The following is a 16,849-nucleotide window of genomic DNA, read 5'->3' on the forward strand; positions in this document are numbered from 1 at the left end:
ATCAAAATAGAACAAAGCAAATACAAGCCTTAAGAGTTAAAAATAAAAATATAATAAAATAGAGAGGCAGAGGGGAGGTGGAAGAATAAGCATGCTAATGTCCTCATGCTTCATATCAGTAATTTAATTAATATTATATGATACTAAAGTATAGTTTATACACAAAACAAAACCTTAGTTTTTTGTAATCTCTTTTGCCTTAACCTAACAGGGGTCAAAGATCATTTAGGAAATAATATTTCTTGTGGTAAAGAAACATTTATTGAACTTGTAACACTTCCTTTAGGTTTGCTTGTTTCCTTTTTTGTTAAAGTGAAATTAAAATTAATATTTAATAAAATACCTTGTGTAGTATAATCCTATTTAAAGTATCCATTTATCCTTCTTTCTATATATGTGCATAGAATAATGTCTGGAGTGATAGCCACTAATGTTAATATTGATCATTTTCATGTGGTGGGATTTGGAGTGCTTTCTTTTCCTTTCTGTATTGCTGAAATTCTTTATAATGAGCAAATACTAATTTAATCGTAACAAAGGAAGTGATATTTCTTAAAATATAAACCAAGTTGTGCATAGACCAAATTGGCTTTTATTAATATCTTTGTGAGCACTTATTATGTGCCAAGTCTTAGGCAAGGCCCTGGGAATAGATGGGCAAACAAAATAAAAACGACCCCTACCCTTACACTGCTCAGTGTCTATTGAAGAGTCTTACTTCATTCAGATGCACTTATGTGAAAACCCTGGGACCTCAGTCTTCACAGATGATAATGCTTAATGGCAATTTCATAGAAGGCTTTCTTTGGGCTAGTTTTATGAGGAGATCATGCAGACAGCTGCCTTTCAGTACAGCAATATTCTCATCTCAGTATTGAAACCACCTTAATCTGTTCCATTTTGCACAGGGTGATTGGGGTACCTGGAAAGGCCATCAGGTGTGAATTCACATCCCCGCTCCATATTTAATGCCTGTGAGACCAGGAGGAGTCATTTCATCCAAGTCTATGTTTCTTGTTCCGTAAAAGTTGGGAACAAACATATTTTATAAGGACATATAAGTTAAAATGTACAACACACTTAGAAGAGCATCTAAAGCACAACAGAAACTAAACGTTAGCTGTTATTATTTTTTAAGTTGCATTACTTCTGTCAAAAAACAAGGTTTATTGAGATAGATTTTGCTGTCATTGTTGGTTCCATTGTCATCAGGGTGGTCTAAAATTCCTAACAACCAGTTCTAAATTGTGTGAGCAGATAATGGAAACATTTAAAAGCAGGAAAAGTTCTTTTCTGGGTTAAGGAATTACCTAAAGTAAATTAGCTCTTTAACCTTTTTGATAAATGAAACTCGATGCTGTTATATTACAAATGACTAAAGGCATATAATATAAGGTTTGTAGTCACCAAATTACAAGGTATTATTACAAAAGTATAGAGTATGCGTTTGATTAGCCTTGAGGCAAGGAGCTTGAAGTATCTTAATTGCTTGTTACTTTTTTTTCCACTTTCTATTGATAAACTTGAAGTTAAAAGAGTATAAATTTGATTTACTCAGGCAAAGGGAACAGATGTTATATGTTGTAAATTTTGCTTTAAAAGCCAGTAAGATAAGAGACTGCATTTATAATGTTGTCTAACTATTTCCAATTTATTTTATGTGTGTTATAAGCAGAAAAATTAAGAAATTTTGCTTTCTGCTGTCCAGTGCTGAATAAATCTATCTGAAGAATCTGCCAAAAAACTAATCACCCTGAAGATACTGTTCCTCTCTATGACTTCTGAAGTTATTGTGACAAGAAGATTGGGAATCAAAGCTTTCTGGAAACAAGACCAAGGAACAAACCAAGAAAACAGAAAAATACATAAAATAAATGAGAAGAAAAATAATTTAGAGATTAGATAACAATGCATTAGAATTAAACATCTCAACTATTAGCTCTCTGGAGAACAGAATTTCCTTGCCAGTTCAGTGAAGAGTTATCTGGTTACATGCAGCCTGAAAGGGGGAAAAAGGTATAAAATCAGGAAAACAAAACAGAGAAAGATGACATTTAAGAGGATGTGTTGGTTTTTATCATAATGTGAGCTTTATAAGGAACTCCTTTATTCCCTAAATTGCCATTCTCTAAAATTCTCCTTAAAGACAGGACTATAATCTACAGGTTTCACAGCTACAAACAAAGGGGAAAGCAGTTATTCCTTCCATTAATTTGAGCCCAGACAGAAAGATGATACTGTAATGTTAAATGCTGACCAGGAGCAGGTTAAAGGAATGCGATATAACTGAAGTTATACAACTCATACCAGAAGTTTGATGTTGCAATTTGGTTCTGAACTCTTTTAGGAATTTTAGAAACCCAGGCTGTAGTTACCTATGCTCTGTGTCCTACTTCAAATAATTCAGAAAAATAAAGTGGAAGTTGAATAAGAGATAAGGTCTGTTTATATTATAAATACAGATGCAATACTACTAATACTAGTTGCCATTTGTACAGCACTCATTATGCTGCAGATACAGGGTGAAATCCTTTACATACGTCCCTTAATTTATTCTTTCACAAAGTTCCCAAGAGGTGGATATTCTTTCTCCTGTTTTACAGATGAAAAACCACAGGATCACAGCAAATAAGTAACTAGAGGTTGCATATCTTCCTCAGATCTCATGATTCCATTCCTCAGGACTTTCTTCTCTTTCTAGCTAACACCTTTGAAGGCACTGAAACATCCAAATGGAAATAAGCTTATTAAAGCAACATTCTGTAAAGGGAGTTTCCTTTGCTGCCTATTTTCATTCTTTCTGAGTACAGGAATCTCAGCTTGTGTCATCTGTGGGTGCCTCCCAGTCTAAATGACTATAAATGACAATATATTAGCTTACAAAAAACCACTTAACACTTTTCTCTACTTAAATCCCCAAAATAGGGCGGGCCACGGTGGTTCAGCAGGCAAGAATGCTCGCCTGCCATGCAGAGGACCCGGGTTCGATTCCCGGTGCCTGCCCATGTTAAAAAAAAAAAATCCCCCAAATATCTGAAGTTTCCATGAGAAACCATATTTCAGGGGCTCCTTTGGCATAATGGTTAAAGTCCCAACACATTTGATTTCTTCACAAGATGGTCTCCAAACCACTTACCTGATTCAGTTCCCCAAATGTACTCTTCATTCCAGCTGGTATACCAGCAGTTAACACATGTGAAAGAGTCTATGGCAGAGGAAAAGAAAAGAGGGCTAGAAGTTATGAAAAGGAGACAGGGCTAAGTCCAAGCAGGAAAAGGACTATCTAGAAGAAATCTTCTTGGGTGAGCCTGAGTTAGGGCAGGATGGGTACAGATTCCTGGATGTTTGTGACATGGACCCACAGACTCATCAACATCAAGCCCTTTACTTCAGTATGAGACAGATTGCTTTATCATTCTTAAATTTCACTCCTCCCTGTATCCATACCCTTTGCCATGTTACTTGACAGTTCTTCCCACTAGAGGGAGAGTGAATTTCCCGATGTCACTGACATTGGGCTAGTCCATAAGACTTGCGTTGGCCAATGAAAAGTAAACAAAAGTGACAGTGTATCAGTTAAGACCTTAGACATTAAAAGGCATTGTGTATTTAGGCTCACCCCTCTTACATTTCTGGCATATCCATAAGAACATGCCTCAGCTAACCCAGTGGTCCAAGACAGATGATTGACATGGAAACAAGCATATAACTTGCAGTTCTGAGTCAAATGCAATCAAGCCAAGCCTACAGCAATAGACACCCAGCTGATCTACAGACATGTGAGAAATAATAAATTATTGTTTTAAGCCAGTGAGTTTTGAGATAATTTGTTATGCAGCACCCTTCTGGCAATAGCTGACTGATACAACTAATTAAGCCGTTGCAAAATATAGGTATAAAAATATGGTTTCCTTCCATTTGGACACCACTTTAATATGTAAAAAAAAAAATTTACTCACCTTTTTGCTGATACCTTAAGTCCTTTTAAAAAACAGAACACAGTATTTTACTTCACAATTAAAAATGAATGTCTCAAAATAGAAAATTTATTTGGAGGTAACATACTTACCAATAATAATAAAGAACTAGTATCAGTACTTTTTGGGTTTTTGGTAGGGTTATAGAATAGAAACATGCTACGACCTTTGAGAGTCTCCACCAAAGGAATAAAAGAAGACAGAAAGAGAGAGGCTGAATAAAAATTAAGACAATCTTAACCTCGTAACAAATTTGTATAAAGATGAAACATTTTATTTTTAATCTTAGATGCAGTAAAGATAGCACATCACAGCTTAACCCAAGCTACTGCTACTACTGCTACATGCTACTGAGATGTGTCACATGCCAACACAAACTTTTTATAATTAGGAAAGTTTTTCACAGAGTTAACATTTTCAGGGAATCTATTCATCATGTGTGGTAGATTCTAAACTTAAAATAAGATGAGAAACTGTAATGGGATTGTCTTAGGCAACACCTCATGAAGAAAGGGGATAGAAGAGACGGGGTGTCTCAGAATGCACATTTCTAGAAAAGAGAATCCCTTAGGCTCCAGGCCACTGATTGGAGCTATTTTTCCCCAGCCATTCTGCCATTTGCTGTAAGGGATAAACATCAGTTGAGGGCTACAGCATTATTTGTTAATGATTTGTGTGGCGGCATAAACAACTAGATAGAAAGTTCCCTTATTGTTACAAAGTCACGCTTCTTTTTATCCTCTCCTGTGTTCTGTGCATGGTATTGAAAATTGCACATTAAAATAATTAATGCCTTTGGCCATAATTTCGTTTTGGTCAATACAAATTGGCTCTGGTTAGGAGCTTTCCATATATTGACCGTTTTTGCCAATGACTCGTTATGACTTCTGAGTCACTATTCTGGACCAAGTTTTACTATTTGAACATATTCTGAGACTTTACAGTAAACAAGTTTGTATCCATCATGCACAAAATCCCAAATCCTTGATAGCCTGCTTGCTGTCCTCACAATGGTAGTTTAGGGAGGAATAAAGAATTTAAACCCCATATACTTAAGAGATCACTGTCTACCAAAAGAACTTTACAAGAACTTTGAACCTAAAAAATAATACCTACAAGGTTCTTGAAAACATTGATCTTTAAAGTATCCAAGTAATAATTCCTACTCCTCTGTTAACCTGACATCAGATTAAGGACTATAATAGACAACAATGGAATAAATTTATTAGATTTCTTCTTAAACCTGATAATACTATCTCTCTACAACAACCCCTGTGACACAAATTAAAAGAAGGATTTATCAAACTGGATTGACAAGCAGAGAAACATTGGGTGAACTGTCAGAAGATTTTGTTTAAGCACTTGAGTCTCTACCCACTTACTTGTTTCCTTGTGCATAAAAAGGATACAAAAGCATGTTCCCACCTACCTCACAAGGTTGTTTTGAGAGTCAAATAAGACGGTAACCTTGAACACACTTTTGAAACCAGTAAAGTGCTATACAATATCATGCTGATATAATGAATTTTAGAAGTAAAACTGAATTTATGCCAACCACAGAAAAGGAACTGAACCATCAGCTAAACTTCTGCATTAAAAAGTCCAACATGATGTCTAATCCTTAGGAAGTTGTATTCATATTCCAGTAAACACATTAGATTCTAGGATAATAATTAATAGGATGGTAAATAGGACCATGTGTCTGGACCAATTCCCAGGGCTTATTCAAAAAATCCACTGAAGTAACCAGCATTCGGTTTGGGAGAATTTGAAGAGGGTGTTTGACGTATTCAGCAGATAAGAGGTACATAATTTTCTAGAAATGAAGTAAAAAAAGAACTCATTTTTAAAAATGTGCGAAATAATGAAGTCATCAAATAAGTTTTTAGACAAGTTGGTATCTTATAAACTACATAGTGTCCCAAGAACAGACAGCCAATATCTAATGAGATCTTTCTTCCTGGTGGAATCTAGATATCACGGTAAAGGTCATGGTCATTAGAAGTCTCAGCTGGAAACAATTTCTGCTAACCAAGCCAAAAAATCTTAACTGGTTACCAGCTTAATTGTATTGCCTTGTATCGTATTGTCTGGCCAAGCAGGCTGAGTCTCCTTCCTTCCCCAGTGACCGTCAAGGATATAAGCAAGAGGTTCTTTTTTTTTTTCCTTTTGAGAGCTTGATATAAGAAGGCTCTCATAGGGAAGAGAGGATAAGAAAAAAGGCCTATAGAATAGTAACTTCAACTTGGACAAAAGAAAGTTACAAAGCTCTTTGACTTGTTCAATTTCTAGGGGGAAAAAAAGATATATCCCAAAACTATACTAAGGAAGCACAGAGGATGTTCTAAGGGATTAGGAAATTATGTTTGTTTATACTGAAAGATAACTAAAGAGAGTCAAATCATTCCAACTTTCAATGTTTTTACTGATTCTCCGATTTGGCTACAGAATTAAGTTAATTTGCTTCAAGGTTCTCAGGGTTAAAACATTTACTCTTAAGAAGTTCTACTTGACACTGTTATTGTTGAGGACAGATTTAAAATGCATTAGGTATATTCAGAAAACTAAACAGAAAAATAACAACACTAATTGGGCTGACCCTCCCACCTCCAGAAAGTTAAGATATATGTTTGACAGGTAATTAAATGCAATATTCTAAAATGGGAGTGAAATCAACAGAGAAACTCTGCAGAATACCAATAGCAGAGCGGCTTATATTTCTCTTACCTTCTTTTGGTTCCCACAGAATGTTTTCCACTAAAGTAGCACTAAAATGGTTATTTGATCCACTGCCAAAACAAAGAGCTTCTCCTTGGGAAGAATGCGCATGTTGTACTGTTAGAGAGGAAATGTGGTACTGAAAAGACATGGGCTTTAAGATTTGGTAGAGACAGGGCCAAATTCTGACACTGTCACCTACAAGCCTGTGATGCTGAGTCATTTAATCTCATCAACCCTCAGTTTTTTTCTCTAAAAAATGGGAACTATAATATCTACCTCCCTAGACTGTTAGGAGAATAGAAAATTTTATAAATCCTTAAATACTTTTTTAGTGTTTTATAAAAAAAAGATTTTATAAATCTTTAAATACCCACTACCAGGGCTGGAGCCCAACAGATTAGCAATAAAAGTTTGTTGTATGGCATTTAGAGTGAGAATGTCAATCTGAGAAGTTATCACTGAGAGAACATCATCATTGCAAAGATAACAGCTATTATTTTCCTGAAAAGGGTGTAGTTAACTTCTACTGGGACTATTCTTAGTGCTAACAGCTTTCAAACACAGATCTCACTCTGCTCTTAGCACTCAACACCCAACCACAAGCAGATTTAATCCACAGCACTCTTTTCTTTAGAAAAGAGTTATAATGATATCAAACACTGAAGGTTTTGATTGGGTAACTCAAAGGATTTCCCACCTGCTGTGATTCTGATTGGCTGAGTAGAAACAATAAAATGGTTACCGCATGAGTTGTCCTACAAAATTCATTTTCCAACAACAACAAAAAAATAGGCATCTTACAAAAAAGAATATTAGCTTCAAATGAGACAAGAAAGTTGTTTTTTCAATCACATCATTCATTTTCATCTATTCTTAAGGACCACTAGGTATAAGACTTGAAAATAAAATGAAGGAGGGAGAAAACTACATGTTACATTCCGTAATGAAAATGAGATTCTTTTTTAAGTGCAAAAAAAAAGCCCATAGAAATAAAAATATGTTAAAAAGAAATCAACAAAATTAATCAAGATAAATGCAGAAAAATCTTAGACTGAGTATGTATTATAGTCCAGTGAATAGGTCTGAATTAGTCTGCTTGGATTTAACAATAATAAAAAGAAGTATGGCCTATTTGTGGTGATTTCCTTTGGTTTGAGCATGGGCAAATTTTCTCACCACTAAAAATGGGTTCTTTTATTCTCGGTTTCATTCAAGTAATAGTGGACTCAACTTCTCCTTAGTATTGCCGGATACCATGCTGCGGAAATGGCTTCAAATAATGAACACTGGGGGGGGGTGAATGAAATGTTACTCATGTTTACACTGGCACACAGGCACAAACAAAAGCTTCAGCACACTGGCAGCATTCTGTTGATCCGCTGATTTTCTCCAATATGGTTCCCGCCGAGACACAATAACAAGAGAAAATAACAAAAAGTCAGCTAAAAGATCTGTTATGGGTAGGGGGAGGAACGTCATTTTAAAATAAGACTATAATGTGCTCATACAGTGCTGAAATTCACCCACATTGGTGGAAATAATTCATGAAGATGAAGTTTCAAGTCTATTCAAAATATTACCACAGGGAGTTCTACTAGTGCATGTCAAATAATAGAGCCCAAGGGCGTTAGCCAGGTTTAAAGATGTTCATTATCTGTGGCACCCTTCCCCCCACCCCACCCTCCTTACCCACCACCCAACTCAAGGTTGCTGTTGGAGGCAGCCAATAGGTCATGGCCAGAAATGGTCACAGTACATGGATGTGTAACAAATAAGATGAATAGGGTAACTTGACTACCTTTGAACGTCACTACTATCCCTCCTTTTTTTTTTTCTTTTACATGGCAGGCACTGGGAATTGAACCCGGGTTTCTGGCATGGCAGGTGAGAACTCTGCCTGCTGAGCCATCATGGCCCACCTGTATCCCTCCTTTTTAGAAAACAATAACAATTTTTGGTTAATTTCTGAGGTTGCCTATCAGAAGTCTGTCATGTAACCTATTTTCCCATCCCGGAGAACAGTAATTTCATATGAGTATTTTTCAAAGATTAAATGCCATAAACTTTAGGAAAAGAGAAGGGAATGACCTAATCTGGGGTTCCCTAATTAGTCCTAATGTTCGGCATTTCTATGAACAACCTTCCATCAGAAACTCAAAATCAGTTACCATAGTTGAAGGCACACTAGATTTTGCAGTGATTTGTTCTGATATCTTAGTAATGAATCAACAGCATTTTGGCATGGCATGGTGCTAGGAGATACATTACAAAAAGAAATCTAGGCACAGGGAAGTGGCCAGCCTTAACCCTCAAATTGTTAGGAGATGGAATAAAAGTGAAAGCAACGCAAAAAGCCACATAATGAATTTAATGATGCTCAAATAGCTTGGTCTCTGCTGGATGCCACTGGCATCCCTCTAAACATCCTATTCATGCCACTCACAATGCCGGTAGCATTGCTTTTACTGACAATTTTCAATTTGCCCTGACTCTTTGGACCAATTCTACCGTTCAGTCACTGCACTTGAGAGTTGGAACAAGGGTAAGTTAAAGACTCGAATATGGTTTTTTATTTATATTTAAGTTTTTCATTCCTTTTCCACCATGACTCTCCCCTTCCCCCTACCCAATTCCTACCATCCCTTCTATATTCCTGTATCAGGTGGAAGAAGAGTTAAAGAAAACTGGAAGAGTTGGGAGGAGGAGAGAGACCACAATTGGTGGGCCATAGGCCCAACTACCAGAGCCTGTGTTATCATTCCACCAAAGACTTGAAGACTTAAATAGACTCAAAAATAAATTTGTCAGTGAGACCATATTGGGGTGTAGCCTCGACCCTGGACAGAAAGATTTGAATTTAAATATTCCTAGAGAGAAAAGCAGCGAGACCTAAAAGAAATGAAGTTCACTAAGGACTGTGGTGAGTGAACTAATCAGAAATCTTTCAGCCAAAATTGACACAAATCTAACACGAACTGGCTAAAATTAAATGGGAATTTTGAATTACATAATTTAAAAGTCCAGAGAGAGTCCAGCTTCAGGAATGGTTTTGACCAGGGGCTCATACAATGTCTTCAGGACTCCATCTGTTTCTATCTCTTCATTCTTTAGCTCTGTTTTTTTAGTAGTTTCTTTTCTCTCTTTCACCCTAACAGTTCAATAGCCCCGAGCAGGAGAAAAAGAAAGCTTCATCTTCTTAATATTTCCAATAAAAACACTGAGTTTGAGTTTCACTGGCCAGGACAAGGCCCTGTAGTGAGGGGGAAGTGTAGTGGGCGAATTCACACTGGCCCCACCCAAACCTCATAAACCTCATGGTTTGAGAGTTTTCCAAAGGAAAACTGAAATGCTATTACCCCAACAGAGAGGAAGAGACACAAGCAGACCAAAGCAAAAGATATCCACCATAGCAGGGCTGCATGCTTAAGGAGGAAAAATTAACCATGATATAAAAAAATTTGGTGAATGTAACAGAAACTGCTAAGTATCTCCCATTATCCATTTTCTCTTTCTTTTTTAGATAATAGCCTCCTGAAGTTTTATCTGGTACTTGGCCATCCTTACAGCTAGGTGTAGCTGTTTGACTAAGTTTAGGCAGATGGGATGTGAAAGGAAGCCTTATGTCCAACTTTCAGATCATCTCCTCAAAGATGAAGATGTTTCCAGGGACTTCCTCTTTATCCCTTCCCACTGGCTGAGAAATAGCCATAACTGCAGCTGCTTCCTTGGACTAAGAGCTGAAAGCCACATATTGAAATGGCAAATGTGACCCACTAACCTGGGTCACAGAATGATGGAGAAAACGCAAAACGTCTGTCCAATCTAACCTACACTTCTACCTTTGGACTTACTGAGACAGAAATGAAAATCCTATCCATCTATCTTATATGTGTTATTTAAGTCACTGTATTTTGGGGATTTTTAAATTTAGTCTGTACCCTAGCTAATTCGTTTTTTTAAAACTCACAATGATTACATTCTAGAGAATTAAAAATAATGGATCCATAAGAGTTTATCAGTACATTTTATGATACATGTATAGCATTTCATGTAGCCACAATATGGGAATATGTAATATGAGTATATTTCTTAATCTTTATAATGTTATATCCTTACACAAGTAAAAGGATAACAATAATGACTTTACAATTCCTTCCATCAAGAGGTAGAATCTTTCTCTATCCCTTGAAATATGAGATTGGCCATGTGGCTTGCTTTGAGGTCAAGGGGACATTAGCAATTGTGATGTAAGCCAAGGCTTGAAAAATATGTACACACTTGAACAAGCTTTTTCTTGCTACTCTTGGAATCCTTGAAAAATGCCACCATGTGAACAAGCTCAGGCTAGCCTTTGGGATGATGACACATGGCCAAGTCATGATGAATGATCATATAGCCCTCTAGCCACAATGGCCCAGAGCAGAAAAGCCACCCAGATGATCCACAGAAGTATGAGAAATAATCACATTTCTTTTAAGCCACCAACTTTTGTGGTTGGTTGTTATATCAGCTATGAAGAGCATCTTTTAGCTTAATCACTTTAAAGAAAAAACTCCATGTTCTAGAAGTTTTATTGGTAAAAAATAGTGAATTTATGAGTGACTACATGTCATTATTTGAGTTCATTTGGCCTAAAAAAATAAGGAAAAAATGACTAAAGCAGTAACATCGAAATTGAAAATATTATATTGAAACAATATCGAATTAGACATTTTTAAAGTTAAAAGGTCCAAGTAGCATTTGCAGCATTTTTAACTCATAAAATTCTCAGGAGAAATATAATGTTAGAAGAATCATAGATATTTTGAATTGGAAAGAAATTTAGAGTTCATATGATTCATGCTCCTCACTTTACAGTTGAGGAAACTGAGAATTATAAAGGCAAATTGGTTTTCTATGTTTTAAACAACTTATACCAATTCCAAAAAAACATAGTAACACTAGATTTTCAAGTCTTCCTGATTCTAAACCCAAATCAGAGGGCAACATCAGAGGGCAACTTTGGAAACAACGAGTCTAGGAATTTTGAACAGAACACTGCCAGACACTTGCAAAGAGCTCAACAATGACTCACAAAAAGCATCTGATTGATGCAACAAGTTACAGCTAGTCCAAAGAGCTTTCCATAAACATAGGCTTAGTTCCAGACTAGAAACTGTATGCTCCTCCTCCAATATAAATGGAAAAAGAAATCTAAAGCAGAGAAAATTTTGAAAGTAGCGAGGATAGATACATTTTTAATGTCAACTAGAGACAACAAGAACTTTGTTTAACTCATATATTTACTTTTCTGCCACATACTCCTGATGAAAACTAGCACAACTGAAATGAAAATCATCTAGAACTGCACACTCAAGTTACTGTCACAAACAACTACCTCAAAACTCACTGGTTTAAAACAAGTTATTATTTCTCACAATTCTTCAGGTTTCCTGATCAGTTCTTCTGCTGATCTCACCTGAGCTAACTCATGCACCTGCATTTGGGTGGCAGGTCACATGGGTACTGGACTCAACTGAGAAAGATAGCATAACCAAGCCTCTCTCTCAACGTGGCCCTTCACCCAGGACTTCACAGATTAGTAGCCTCAGGGAAACATTCCAAGGGGGTGAAGGCTGAAGAAGCAAAATACCCCTGAGGGCTTCTAGTCAATGAAGATGATGACATAAGAGGCTCCAAGATACCAATCCTCCACAGATTTTTTTTTTTTACAAACTAGAAAAACGGTCAGAGCCATCTTCCTCAGAACTCAGGAAAGTAGTTTAAAGGTTGCAGTAACTGGGTGAGTGCTGAATCAAGAGAACACTACTTTAAAAAAAAAAAGTAGGAGATGCTTGTGGCATGCTTGCTGGCCCCTGCCCCAACCCCTCCCGGGCAGTGTGGAACCAACCTGTGCTTCCTGCCAATACTATTGAACTGTATTTTTTTATATGTAACTCTACTTTTTACTTCTTACAGGTGCTAAAATACAAATGCATAAAAACTAATAATGAATCTATGACTTTGGATATACAATGTATAAAGACATAATTTGTAGCAAGTACAAAAAAAGGTGGGGGGAGAGAGAGGGGTATAGGAACAGTATTGAAGTTAAGTTATGATCAAATCAAATACGCTGGTTATCAATTTAAGGTGTTGAACTTAAGCCCCATGGTCACCACAAAGCAAAAAATATGAAAAATAAATACAAAAATAAATGAGAAAGGACTCAAAACAGTACAATATAAAAATCAAAAGAATATGAAAAAAGGCATTAATGGAAAAAAGAACAGATTAAAAAGTTACAAGACAGAGACCATGTAGCAAAATGGCAGAAGAAAGTCCTGCATTATCAATAGTTACTTTAAATGTAAATGGACTAAACTCCCCAATTAAAAGACAGAGATTGGCAGAATGGATAAAAAAGCTTAATACAACAGAATGTTGTCTACAAAAGACTCACCTTAAATTCAGAGACATAAGTAGGCTGAAATCAAAAGCATGGAGAAAATACACCATGTAAACAGTAAACAAAAGAGAGCTGGGATAGATATGATAGATATGCTAATATCAGACGAAATAGACTTTAACTCAAAAATCGTTACTAGAAGCAAACAGTCACTATTTACTGATAATTCATCAAGAAAACATAATAATTATAAATTATAAGCACATAATGGCAGAGCCCCAAAATACATGAAGCAAATATTGACAAATTTGAAAGGATAAATAGACAGTTCTCCATAAATAGCAGCAGACTTCAATACACCACTTTCAATAATGAATAGAACATCTACAGAGAAGCTCAGTAAAGAAACAGAAGATTTGAATGATACTATAGACCAACTAGATCCAACAGACATTTAGAGAACTCTTCATCCAACAGCATCAGAATACCCATTCTTCTCTTATATCTGGATCATTCTCCAGGATAGACCATATGTTTGGTCCCCGAACAAGGATTAATAAATTAAAAAACACTGAAATTATATAATGTCTCTTCACTGACCACAATGGAATGAAGCTAGAAGTTAATAATAGAGAGAAAACTAGAAAATCCACAAATATGTGGAAATTAATGCACTCAACCAATGCATCAAAGAAGAAATCACAATGGAAATTAGGAAATATCTTAAAGCAAATAAAAATAAAAACACACACACCAAAACTTATGGCATGTCAAACCTCAACCAAAACCATTCCTGCCAATCCTAAAGAACACCTCGGGCTTTATATAAGATTCTACAAAGGTTCCATGCACTAGGGTAATTTTCCAGAGACCTATGACCTCCAGATAGTTCCCTGGACCAGTTAAGTCCTGAAATGCAGAGGGACCAGCCTCTCCAGAACATCAATTAGTTCCATTTCCCTATCCCATATTATCAGCAGCCCCTTCCAACATGAAAAAAATTAGAATGGACATAGTCCAAATATCCCACAAAGAGTGGGAGAAAGATCAAAGGTGATGGTAGAATTATACAGAGAAGGTAGGGTTTTAAAAATGAGTATGATTGCTGAGCCTTTATACTGATATTTCTTTTAGTCTCCAGTATCTCAGAGCAGCTAGAAATAAAAACCCAAAACTGTGGGACTGTAACCCATACCAAACTCTGAAATCTGTTCTACAACTAATCATTGAGATTTACAGCTTTTGTGTACATATATTATTTTTCACCAAAAAAAGTCAATTGTGATGATAAAAAAAGTACTTTGATTAAAAATAACAACTTGTGGCATGCACAAAGGCAATACAAAGAGAGAAATGCACAGCACTAAATTATTATGTTAAAAAGAAGAAAGGTTTCAGGGGTGTGAGGGTAGTTCAGCGGGATATCACCTACCATGTGGGAGACCTGGGTTCCATTCCCAGTCCATGCACTTCCCCGAAAAACAAACAAGCAAGCAAGCAAACAAACAAAAAACCCAAACAAACAAAAATACAACAGTGCTGCAATAACAGGATACTCACATGGAAAAAGAATAAAATGTGACCCTGCCATACAGTATACAAAAAAAAGGGAGAAGAAAGTTCTCAAATCAGAGACCTAGCCTCACAACGGAAGGCTTTAGAAAAACAAAAGCAAATTTTACCCAAAGCAAGCAAAAGCAAGGAAATACTAAATATTAGAGTTGAGATAAATGAAAAAGAGAATAAAAAAATAATAGAATCAATGAATTCAAAAGTTGATTGTTTGAAAAGATCGATAAAATTAACAAACCTTTAGCTAGACTTACAAAGAGAAAGAAAGAGATGACACGAATAACTAAAATAAGAAATGAAAGGGGGGCATTCCTACCAACCCCACACAAATAAAAAGGATTATAAGACAATACTATGAACAATTATATACTAATTAGATAGCTAAATGAAATGGAAAAATTCCTAGAAACACACAAACTACATACATTGACTGAAGAAGAAACAGATCTCAACAAACCAATGACAAGTGAAGAGGCTGAATAAATAATTTTAAACTACCCAACAAAGAAAAGCTCAGGACCTGATGGCTTCCCTGGTGAATTTTACCAACCAAACATTCCAAGAAGAATTAACACAAATCCTACTCAAGATCTTCCAACAATTGAAGCAGAAATGCTTCCTGACTCATTCTATGAAGCCAAAATCACCCTAATATCAAAACCAGATAAAGATACCACAAGAAGTAAAGGACAACCCAATATCCCATATGAATAAAAAAGCAAAACTTCTCATCAAAATACTGGCACACCAAATCTAACAGTACATTAAAAGAATTATATACTGTGCTGGTTGAAATCTGTTATATACCCCCAGGAAAGCCTATGTTCTTTTAATCCATCCCTATGGGTGCAGACTAATTAGGGATGGGACCTTTTGATTAAGTTGTTTCCATGGAGATGTGACCCAACCCATTCAAGGTGGGTCTTAATCCCCTTACTGGAGTCCTTTATGAGAGGATAAAAGGTAGAGACACTTTTGGACAGAACTCAGAGCCTAGAGAAGTAAAGAGTGAAATGCCCAGAGACATTTGGACATAGCCATTGAAACCAGAACCAGGAGAGAAGGGCCAGCAGACATCGCCTTGTGCCTTCCCATGTGACAGAGGAACCCCAGATGCCAGAAGCCTTTCCTCCAAGAAGGTATCTTCCTCTTGGTGCCTTAATTTGGACATTTTCATGGCCTTAGAACTGTAAATTTGTAACCTAATAATCCCCTTTGTAAAAGCCAACCCAGTTCTGGTATACTGTATTCTGGCAGCTTTAGTAAACTCAAACTTACACCATGATCAAGTAGGATCCCAGGTAATGCAAAGGAAGTTCAGCATAAGAAACTTAATGTAATATACCACATTAATAAAACAAATGTAAAATACATTATCACCTCAATTGATTCAGGAAAGGCAGCTGACAAAATCCAACTCCCCTTCTTGATAAGTACACTTAGAAAACTAGAAATAGAAGAACACTTCTATTCAAGGACACACATATAGACCAATGAAATCAAATTGAGAGTTCAGAATTAAATCCTCACATCTATGACCAAATGACTTTTGACAATAGTGCCAAGTCCACTCAATGAAGGAAGAACAGTCTTTTCAACAAACAGTGCAGGGAAAACTGGATCTCCATATGCAAGAGAATTCAGGTGGACCCTTTACTCACACCAAATATAAAAATTAACTCATCACAGATCAAAACCCTTAATATAAGAACCAAAACTATAACAGTCATAGAATAAAACATAGAAAAGCAGGGATCCGGGTCAAGATGGCAGCTTAGCGAGGTGTGGGACTTAGTTAGTCCTCCAGAGTAGCTAGTAAATAACCAGGAACAGCACAAAACAACTGCTGGGACCACATCAGTGACCAGACACACAGCATACCCCAGTCTGGACCAGCTGTGAGCCCCACTAGAACCAAGAGTTCCCCAAGCCATGGCAGCCAGTGCCCCTCCCCCACAGGCTGCTTCCGAGAGGGGCTGAGTGCAACCAAACTCCAATTGTAGAATTAACAAATTCTGACTACTAAAAATAGGCCCCCAGCTCAGCTGAACCTCCAGTAAAAGCAGAGGTCACTGGGTTTTGCCCTGGTGCAGAGGGGGCAGGGCTGACGAACAAAGAGAAAAAAAAATAGAGGTTTTTATGGATCTGAAAAGGTCTGGGCCCTGAAGGAAAGGAGGGGGCACATAGGACC

The sequence above is a fragment of the Tamandua tetradactyla genome, chromosome X (genome assembly GCF_023851605.1).
Source record: "Tamandua tetradactyla isolate mTamTet1 chromosome X, mTamTet1.pri, whole genome shotgun sequence".
Classification (NCBI taxonomy): Eukaryota; Metazoa; Chordata; class Mammalia; order Pilosa; family Myrmecophagidae; genus Tamandua; species Tamandua tetradactyla.